The sequence below is a fragment of the Hippoglossus hippoglossus genome, chromosome 5, assembly GCF_009819705.1.
Source record: "Hippoglossus hippoglossus isolate fHipHip1 chromosome 5, fHipHip1.pri, whole genome shotgun sequence".
In the NCBI taxonomy this organism is placed as follows: domain Eukaryota; kingdom Metazoa; phylum Chordata; class Actinopteri; order Pleuronectiformes; family Pleuronectidae; genus Hippoglossus; species Hippoglossus hippoglossus.
This window is the reverse complement of record NC_047155.1, coordinates 22,839,705-22,850,079: the sequence shown is the minus strand read 5'-3', so window position 1 is coordinate 22,850,079 and position 10,375 is coordinate 22,839,705. Positions and strand designations below refer to the sequence as shown.

Here is a 10,375-nt window from a genome sequence, read left to right as displayed (position 1 = left end):
TTCATAGTGAAAGAGTCCGCCATTGCTACTCTGGATTCAGACTCCCAACATAAGCATTAGGGATTCACTGGAAAACGATACATTAACATTATTATATTTCTAAGATCAGAGTATCATTGTTTACTGTTCAGTCTTTTTACACCATGTCACAGGCTGCATTTTCAATGTATTGTAATGTCTCTGAGGTTGGGGCTGACCCCGTGTGGCCCAGGATAGTGTTTAGGCAGCTTTTAAAAAAACTAAACTCAACATGTGTAACAGCACATTTGCAACAGATAATCACAATCAGCTAAAGATGCCTTGTTACACAGATTCCTCAAATAAAGACAAAGGTAACAAAGTCATGCTAACAATGAAATTGATACATCAGCTGACACATGCAAGATAAATGATACTTACACAGATGGAAACCTGGAAAATGTACTATTTTAAAGAGTGTTCAAACCATAATGTGTCCTGCGGCTCTAACATGTGATCGATCATAAGAAATGTCTACAATATAACAAGATACTCAGACAGTTATGTTTTAGTAAGAGACTTCATCATGATTGTTCATATTCATATTTTACTGCCACCCCATGGAAAAGGGAAATGTAGCATATATTTCCGACACTTATTTATTAGCTGATACATATATTGAAAAAAAAAGTAATGATTCCTAGGAAGTTGTGATCAAATACTTATGACGAAGAAATGTAATGGAGTCTTGATATTTTACAGTTGAACCATAAACTTAAATTTTTTTAAATGAAAGCACAAATACAATCAAATTTGTTGAGCTTATATTAAGAAAATAAACATATTTTCTACATAAAGTGTAGTTTATTCTATTTTATTCTTATCTGAGCACACCAGCAAACATATTGTTAACGCTGATAAAGATGTAGCTGGCAAAAGCTCATGTCATATTCAGTCAACCGATATATCGATCAGGCTCTAATAACAACAATAAACAAAGTAACAACTGAGAAAAAATGGTGATGAAATTAGCCACAACATTAAAATGTCTGACTGATTGATGTATATATACAGTATATACATTCTAGGTACCTAGATAAAAATTGATGGAGAGGGAGGTTTATTGTGTTGTCCATAATCGCCCTTTCTCTACAGATAGTTATGTACTGTATAGAACCCGCCCCACAGTCTGTAAAGGGCTAAAACGTCAGAGTGTCCGTCCATGTACGACAGGCCTGTGTATATACTGTATGCTTGAGGAGGTGCAGGCTGGGGTCTCTGCTGTCTCTGCTGCAGAGCGAGGGGAAGGCCGGGGGAACCAGAGTCACAGAAAAGCCTTTGTCCGCCACCCGCTGCACGGAATGAAATGGCATTGATTGTTGGCTCAGATGTCGGGTAGGAGGGAGGGGCTGGGAAACAAGGAAAACGAGAGGGAGACGGAGAAGAAGAGGATGCAGAGAGAGACATGAAGAAACAGGCAGATGGACAGGGAAGGGGACAGGCAGGGAGATATTGTGGAAAGAAAAAAAGATGGGCAGGAGTGAACAGAGAGAAACGCGGGGAAAGTGTGAGGCTTCTGCAAATCTATGATAGGACTTAAAAGGAAGAAGAACAGAGGGACCAAGAAAAATGTAGGATGAAAGAGAGGAAGCTGGGCATCAGTGCCATGTAAGCAGGTGGTGTCTGTGGCAGCCTCGTCCTCAGATCTTCCTCAGTGGGATACCTCATCAGCATTCCTGCCTCAAATTTAATTTCAATTTTAACTATTATCAGAGAGTGGATGAAGGCAGGGTCCCAGTGGCTCTGAGGGATTAAGTGCTGGCTGTGTACTCATAACATCGTAGCTTTGAATCTGGCAGCCTTCATCATGTACTTCCCATCAATTTACCCTGAATAATAGACAGGAAATCTGAAATGATACAGTGATACAAGACAAGTGATTTGCGTACATTAGCATACAATCAAATGAGTGTGAGTAAGATGTAGTTAAAATAGAATGAATCTCATATTAATGAGTGGGATCTTATTAGTAGATAGAATGGTTAATTGAATAATGATGTCTTCCACACACACTGGAAATGATATCATGCTCGTATCCTCGTATCCTCGTATAATGAATGAAGGGATAAACGCATCACATATCTCCTGCCTTTGACGAGGAATGTAGAAGAAATGTAGAGCACGGAGAATATCGAAGGAGGTTTATTTTGGTTAACCTCACGACAATCTTACTTAAGTCGAGTATGAAAGGCTTTTATTGTGATGCACAATAGTACAAGAGGCATCATCATTCACTTTGTGTGAGACCTTTCTTAGAGTCTGACATGTTTTCAATGGGAATACCTCTGGGAGTGTCAGTGAATGTATAGTATACAATAAAACTGTTTTTAGTTTCACTTTCACATTCAGAGCAAACATTAGAATAGGGCTGCACGATATTAGGAAAACGTGAGACGTGTGATGACCAATATTGTGATGACGAGATGAATTGCGATAAATAAACAAATGCTTTAGTATACAGTGTTTCTGCTTTGGTTTCACTGCTAACGTAGACCCCATACAGTAAGCAGACAGAAAAAATTAAAAGCATTATTTCCATTCCAACATCATGGTTTCTTTGAAAGAATTCCACCTGGCTACGGACCGGGGACCACGCATAGCTCCACAGCCCGAGGGAGAAGGCACACAGCCCAGCCACAGTGCCACCAAGTCCAGGGCAGACACCCAGGGAGCCATGCACAGCTCCACTAGGTCCACTTACTGTGTTCATTTCAGGTCTTTCGGCTGCGCACTGTGCCAACCGCGTCGAGCCAAACCGAACCCCGACATCTCCTCCAGCTCTATGGACTAAGTTTACAAATTCTGTTGTTTTTACCCAGACTGAGTTTAGACATGTGTCCGATCACACTTTTTGTGTGTGTGCGTGTGTGTGTGTGTGTGAGAGAGAAAGAGAGATTGAGAGAGAGAGGAAAAGAGCGAGTGGGACGGCTGATGAATGCGCTGCTCTGAAGAAAGATTGAACTCATTAAGAAAAGAATCGATCATCATGTGATGATCAGTGTTGATATTGTGGCAACAAACAAATCAACATTTAAACTGTAGTGGGTCAGAGAGAGCAGCGGACTCAGTGTGTCATACTTTTCCCTCAGTTTCTAGGACTATCATAAATAAGCTACGCAATTCTTTTATATAATCAACTGCTCATTGTGATGAATTGGACAAAAGTGATCACTGGAAGTTTCCACAGTAGAATTAAGTCGGGAGGAGGCGGAGCGAGATTTGACGGAGCCTCTCGCATTTCTTTGCTTCTCTCTAATCTCTTCTTCCGACAATTATTCATTGACGGAAAAACCCGTCAATGATCTGAATATCTTTAATTTATTATCCAGGGCAGCAGGGATCCACATGATTCGGCAAATATATCGACATGCAGAGCATGAATGCGTGGCACATTGAAAACCATTTATCGCAGTTCAAGCAGTCTTTTGTGATACGCATATCGCGCATGTTGATATCACGATGACGATAAACTTTTGATATATCGTGCAGCCCTACATTAGACACATATTTTAAATGTAGTTGGCTGTTTTCTTTTCCCAGATAAAAAATTCCAGGTTAGATGGCACATTTATTTGTTCTGGTTCTGTGTATGATCACTTCATAATATAAAAGTATCACATACTATTGTGTATATATATATATATATATATATATATATATATAGATGGAAATATCTTATACTAGTGTTTAAAACTCCAGAAATGAGCAGGTTTATATAGTAGAATTTGTCTCTGTATTTTATTCAGACGTTTCAAACATTCTTTTCGTGCTTGCTCTGTGAAAAACTGGTAGCAGTTTATCAATCTAGTTGCTTATAAGCTGCACCAAATTGCACTCACTTATAGAAATTAGTTCCTTAATATTCCAGATTTTTTCCATCAAGATCCATTAATTATTGCCTGGGAAATTGAGGGCTGTTAAACACATCAAATACACAAGAAGCATGTTCCTAAACAAAATGATCTTCCCTCCGATTTTCCGGCCTCCTCACTCCTCAGCCAGACCTATGAAGGATTTGTACTGACACAAGACAACTGAACATTCAGCCATTTAAAAATATTCTGCTGCTCCTTAGCTCAGCATCCTCCCTGCAATTGCTCATAGAGCGATACAAGCTCACAGACGCTCTCCCAGTGAGATGTACTTTGTTACATTTTTGTAGATGTGAAAAGCAAATTCAGCTGAGCTTTGAAGATGTCCTATTGTGCATGATTTACATGCAGGCGGCACACCTGTGGGTGTCTCAGCTTACGGAAAACATGCAGCAGGGAATTCTTTAGAAAGAAAGAAGCTGTATAGAGGACATCAAAGCAAAGTGGTCAAATGTCTGCGCTGGCGAGTACAGCTCTACTTTCACCCTGAAACTCTCTCTCTTCTTTTTTTCTTCCTCCCTTGTTTCTTGTCTCGCTCTGCCAGTCCAGACATTGGCGCTCCGTCTCCTTTTTTCTCCTGGGAGTTACAATTGACATGCCTCGGGCTAAAGGGAATTTGTTCTGCACGTCAAGTATGCATCATCGCGCTGTTTCTGTGGCCTTTAGAAACTGTGAAACATACAGAAAAGCATATATAAACACATTGCAGTGTGGCCGTCGTCCCTGTTAAAAGTCAGGATTCAGTAATAAGAACATTTCACATGTCTGGTTGTTGGATTGAGCAGGACGATTAGCCCTCCGATCAAGTAGTGCCAGATGTAGATTGGTTATTAAACGTCCAATGACGACACTAAGAGAGTCCTGCTACATTGGCATCTTCTCATGGTTGAACAGCAGTGTGTGTGTGTGTGTGTGTGTGTGTGTGTGTGTGTGTGTGTGTGTGTGTGTGTGTGTGTGTGTGTGTGTGTGTGTGTGTGTGTGTGTGTGTGTGTGTGTGTGTGTGTGTGTGTGTGTGTGTGTGTGTGTGTGTGTGTGTGCGCGTAAGCGTCAGGTTAGTGTGTTTGTGTGTGGAAAGAGATTTGAAGAAGGACCGAGCACCTAATTATACTTAGAGAGAAAAGCAGTGTGTGATAACCTGATGGCTCCGCTATTCGTACAAAAAAAATATTTCTCCCAGTTGGAACAGAGCATAAGACTCCAGTTTAATAATGAACGGTGCATTCATAATTATGCTGACTCATGGATAATACAGTGTGGCTGCAGCAGGGGGCAACATCTGTGGTTTGGGCAATCTATTATTTTATTCTATACTGAAAAGACATTTTTTTCATGGGGAGTAGAAGAGGTGGGGACAGAAGTAATAAAAGACAAAAAAAATAGAAAAGAGGAGTTGGGGGTTATTGCAAGGTCAATTCCATTAAGAATGCCTCAGGATGAATGTATGGCCCAGAGCTGCTGGGCACATCGGGGCTCGCCTTTCATCAATCACCAGCTTTTATGTTTCGGCCATGACACAGGAAGCAGAAGGGAGCTGATTTGATTATTGCCATATTTCTGAGTTCTGTAGCTGACAGCCTTGGAGAGAAAAGCGCACAGAAGTTCTCAGCGTTTTATTATTTATAATTTCCAACACAAGGATGGTTACATTTATATATTTTTGATCCCATATGAAGAAGAAGAAAGCCAACAATGAATGTGTCATAGTGACAAGTACTGCCTGTGCAACGTCTGCCTTTGTGCCGTAGAACTCTAGTGTTTTCCAAAAACTATTAAAAAGCCATCAGTGACCCAGTTGCACAGGTTTTTACTTTCCTTCATCACCATAACAGTGAGCACTGCAGTTTAGTTTAACTCAATTCCATGCGCACAGTAACACTAATCACAGTGCACATGTATTTACCACATTAGTAAATGGGCAAGCTGTGGTTTATCTGGAAACAACTATAATGTTTATATTTTTAACTGATTTTATTGAGTTGTTTTTATCGCGGAAAACAAAAATGTTTCTTCAGTTGGAATTGACAGTTGGCTTTAATAAGGTCAGGAGTGTGTATCAATGTCAACTTTTCAAGAACTGAGCTACTGACATGGTGGAATATAATTCATTCTCATGAGGAATAGTGAAAACAAGCGTTTATCAAGCATGGGTTTGGCTTATTGTCCTTTGTCTCAATGTAATATGAAGATTAAATGTGCAGAAGGCTTTTATAGTGTAATTGGCTGTTCTGTCAATGTGCATATCAATTCATTTCCCTCTGCTCCGGGTCACAACGCAGCTCATTCACTTTAAAATGCTAAAAAAGGATTCAGACATCTATAATTGAGCATCATTGGGGAAAATGGAAGAACAACAGCAAAGACAAATTAGGTAGCGACACTCTGGCAATCAGTTGCACAGTATCGTTATGATGTATTTAGAATTCATTTATATCCTCTTGGGTCTGCTGTGGCTCAGGCGAGACAGCGGGTCGTCCAATAGTCGGTGGTTCGATCCTATGTTTATTTTTTAATTTATATATATCTCATTGTATTTGTAGTTATATATGATAACGTTTATAGTTAAACATTAAAATATCAAGCCTTCAGACTAATTGACTATATATATATATATATATATATATATATATATACACATAGTATACACACACACACACACACATTTATATATCTTCATCAAATCTTCATTGGCCGGGCCCTTTCTTTATTTTATCCAGAGAAACCGCAGCTACCCCTGTTTACTGTTTATAAGCCAGTCTCTTCTGGTCCAATATGGTGGCAGTGTTGATGTACGATCTTTGGCCAATGCGACATGTATGTATGACCATATTGAATATAATATATAATGAATTGTTGAGATTAATCTACTGTCAGGGCTAAAACTGTGTGATCTATCAGAATCTGCTTAAAGGATGTGAACATGTACAAAGAATTCCGTTCCTCAATTAAATACCTTCAAAGTCTTCATTACATGTATTATACTATCTTTCAGACCAAATGTGGATTTAAACTGCAACGTTACTGGTTGGTAGAGGTATTCAACTGCAAGGTGGTAATTGTAGTTTATTGTGTTTACAAAAGAAAGCGAGAGGACTATTGTGTGACAGATGGCGGGAGGAAGAGGTGATCATGTATGTGAGAAGCCGCTATAGGGGTGTTGCTTTCCACTGGAGATATAATAAGGATAACATGGTGACAGAGTGAGGATACAACACAAAACATGTTTTTCATGTTCACCCACAGGAAAATTACAGCATGAAATGGGAAAATTACATTTTACGATACTATATATTTTTTATTCTAATACTTCAGTTAAGTGCCGTGTGTTTGGTTTTGTGAATATATTGTCAAATTTAGTGCTTTTTTTTGTACCTAATAGCTGATAAAGCACAATGCTGCTTTTATTACACAGTGTCACTAGTTTACTTCCTTTCCAAGCCTGACTTGTCGAGTGTTTCTCTGACAATCACTGTTGCCCTCGACCTCGACCTGAAAGCTCTGGACAGGTTGTCAAAGCATTTTGAGTGAAGAGCCCGATATAATAGAACAGAATAAGATAACTGCTTGTTCGTATTTACCTGTGTCGTTTTTTCTTATTAAATCTTTTTTTTTTTGTATTCGAGCCAGCACTATAACACATCCTTCCCTTCCCACTCAACCGCCCAGTGGAACCAGCAAGACCCCAGGGAGAAGACAACCTCTCCACCGGCCAATTACACCATTAATTGCTTATCAGATCCAATTTGGGATTGCAGTAAATGAAGCAAAGTATTCTCTCCTGCGTGTGTGTGTGTGTGTGTGTGAGAGTGAGAGGGAGGGAGCGTGGGCTCGTGTGTGTGTATCTAACTGTGGCAGGCTCAATTCAGTGTGTTACCCCTGTCATCCCCAATCAGTGGAATTGAAACACCTAATTGCCGAGCTCCCACTCGTTTGCCTTCTAAAACATTCCTTTGTTTGTCTAATCAGTCTCTCACACACTCACACTCACACACACGCAGAGCTGGATACTGTGACACACCGGGTCTTCCTCGTGGATGCACACAAACACATCACCGCATGCGACTGCTCCACTCTCTGAGATGTACTCTAACTTCAGAGGCATGCATCTGCTCTAGTGGGAGGTGGAGTAATTGATGGAGAGCATTTTGTTTTACAGCTGCTGTCGTCTGTAGATATGCTGACACATGCTTTAATTAATAAGGGGGCATTAGAGAGCCTCTTCACTGTGAGCCTCCGCTGCCTGGAAGTTTCCCTCAGTGTCCCTGACAAGATTAGATACACCTCTTCATCCAAATTAATTTTTGATATTTCATTTAAAATGTGCACCTCCGACTCTTTTTCTCACTTTCTCGTGACTTGTGAAAATTTTTTTTTAAAAAGTAAACAAAGGTGACTTGAATTTGAACTCCTATTGATCCTCCTCATCTTCTCTACCTGTAACCCGCCCAAACTGTAATGAACCATGAGAAGATTAGGCTAATTGGACCATGGCAGGTGAAGAGTTCAGCCTACCTCTATCCTCTCTAATGCACATCCTCTCCCATCTTGGCAGGGCGCGCACACACACACACACACACACACACACACACACACACACACACACACACACACACACACACACACACACACACACACACTGCTTGTCAAGCATAATAACCTGGCTGCTTTATAAGATGTCTCATTATACCTGCAATTGACTTGTTGGAGACATAACCGTTGATGCATTCAGGGGTGTTGTGTCAATTTTTGATAGAGTTGCCGACTGATTTATTTTCTCAGGGAAAGTGAATCGATGGAAATCTCATTAAGGGAGAAGGTAAAGGTCGCGGCATGCGTGTGAATGAACGCTCCGGTGGTTCTTAACACAGTGTCAGTTTTAAAGGTGCGTGGGTGACTTGTGCACAGCGCAATGACTCAAAGCAAACTTTAGTTTCCGGAGAGAGCGTGATATTGAGTTTTTACTTGAATAATCACAGCAATGATGGCACAATTATTCCTGGTATAGAAAAATATAAAGTAAGATTTCTATGTTTTGGTAGAAACAATTCAGCTAACATGGAAGAATGTTTAGCAGCCAGATGTTTTCAGCTGTTGGTGGAGCACAGCGAGCTGGCAACCTGTTGAGACTGTTTTCCTGTCTCGTCTCCAGTGCATGCTGAGGGAGACTCTTGTGACAATTAGAGCAGTATAACCAAGTCAGACTGATTGCCCCAAAGCTACATTTGTCAAGAAACAATATTGAGAGTGCATCACCCACGTTTCTGAACCGGTCCATCAGCTGTCCGGATCCTGCAGGGATGCTGCAAAACGTGAGAAAATAGCAGGAGCTGCAACTTAAATGCGGCTGCTGCGCTTCAAGGCAAGAATGCTTTTCATTTGTTTTAAATGAGTGTGTGGAAATGAGTGTGTGGCTATCTGTACTGTATCGATATTATGTCTTAGTTTTTTATTTCTGCTGGAAAATGTGCTAAGGTCTCTTGGGGAGTTCAGCGTGTTCTCAACTGTTAAAAGACCCCAGACCTCGATAAGTCCCAGTGAACTCGGTGACTGGCTGCCCGGGGGGACGGATATTTCCCAGACTCAACCCATCCAAAGGAAGAGTTTTTTGGTCAAGAGCTGTTACTCATTTTATTCCCCTACCTCCTCGCCTCTACTCATTTCCTCTCCTCTTTGGTGTCTCTGTCAGCCTCCCGCTCCAGTGGCAAAGTGACAAGTGAACAATGATTCATATGCATCGAGCACAGAATGGAGTCTATTTCAAATGTCTTGCTAGCCCCACTGAAGTCACCCAGTGCTACCACACATCCCATTCCACATCGTACTCCTGCACACACTCACACACACACTCACACATACGCACGCGCATACACACACTGCCGTGGGTTAGTTGTGAATTGTATTTCAGTGGTGTGAAGCCGGCAGCATATGAGGAGACAGTAGGGGGAGAGAGAGCTGTGATGTTTACACACCTCAGATAAATGACCGTGCTGTTTGCTTTAATAACCACACTGAATGCAGAGACACATGTAATTGCTTTGATGTTGCACTGATGGCTACAAATAATGGCACTCGCCATGATTATGGAGTCAGTGAGGTGCTGGAGGCGCACACACGGGCCTGCGTGCACAAACTTCGGCACATGTGCACGTAGCAGCACGTGGGAATCCCCCCCATCCCTCATCTCCTTTAGTTTTTGTCTGGGTCCCCACCCCAAGGGCTTGATTTAGATGAAATGTCACTTTTAATGGAAAACTTGATGGAAGCAAAACAACAACTTGGAATATTGCTTGTGTAAGTAGCAGGAATGGCGGCAAGTGCCAGGGCGATGTTAGTGGCAGGGGTTGTTTCTCCCTTGATTGTACTCTTTTGGAATTCATTGGTTGCCTGTATGACATTACTGTTGTAGGAAATGTAGCCCTCAGGCAGGCAGGGCAGCCGACACATTGCTACTCTTTATAGATGAGTGTGCCAGGAGGAAATGCGTTTGC

At 41.2% G+C, this 10,375-nt stretch overlaps 1 protein-coding gene across 2 annotated transcripts in view; it reads left to right on the top strand.

The window, feature by feature from the left end:
* Positions 1-10,375, top strand: part of cdh4 (cadherin 4, type 1, R-cadherin (retinal)) — a 203,029-nt gene that overhangs the window by 54,046 nt on the left and 138,608 nt on the right. The gene's annotated exons all lie outside the window — the stretch shown is intronic.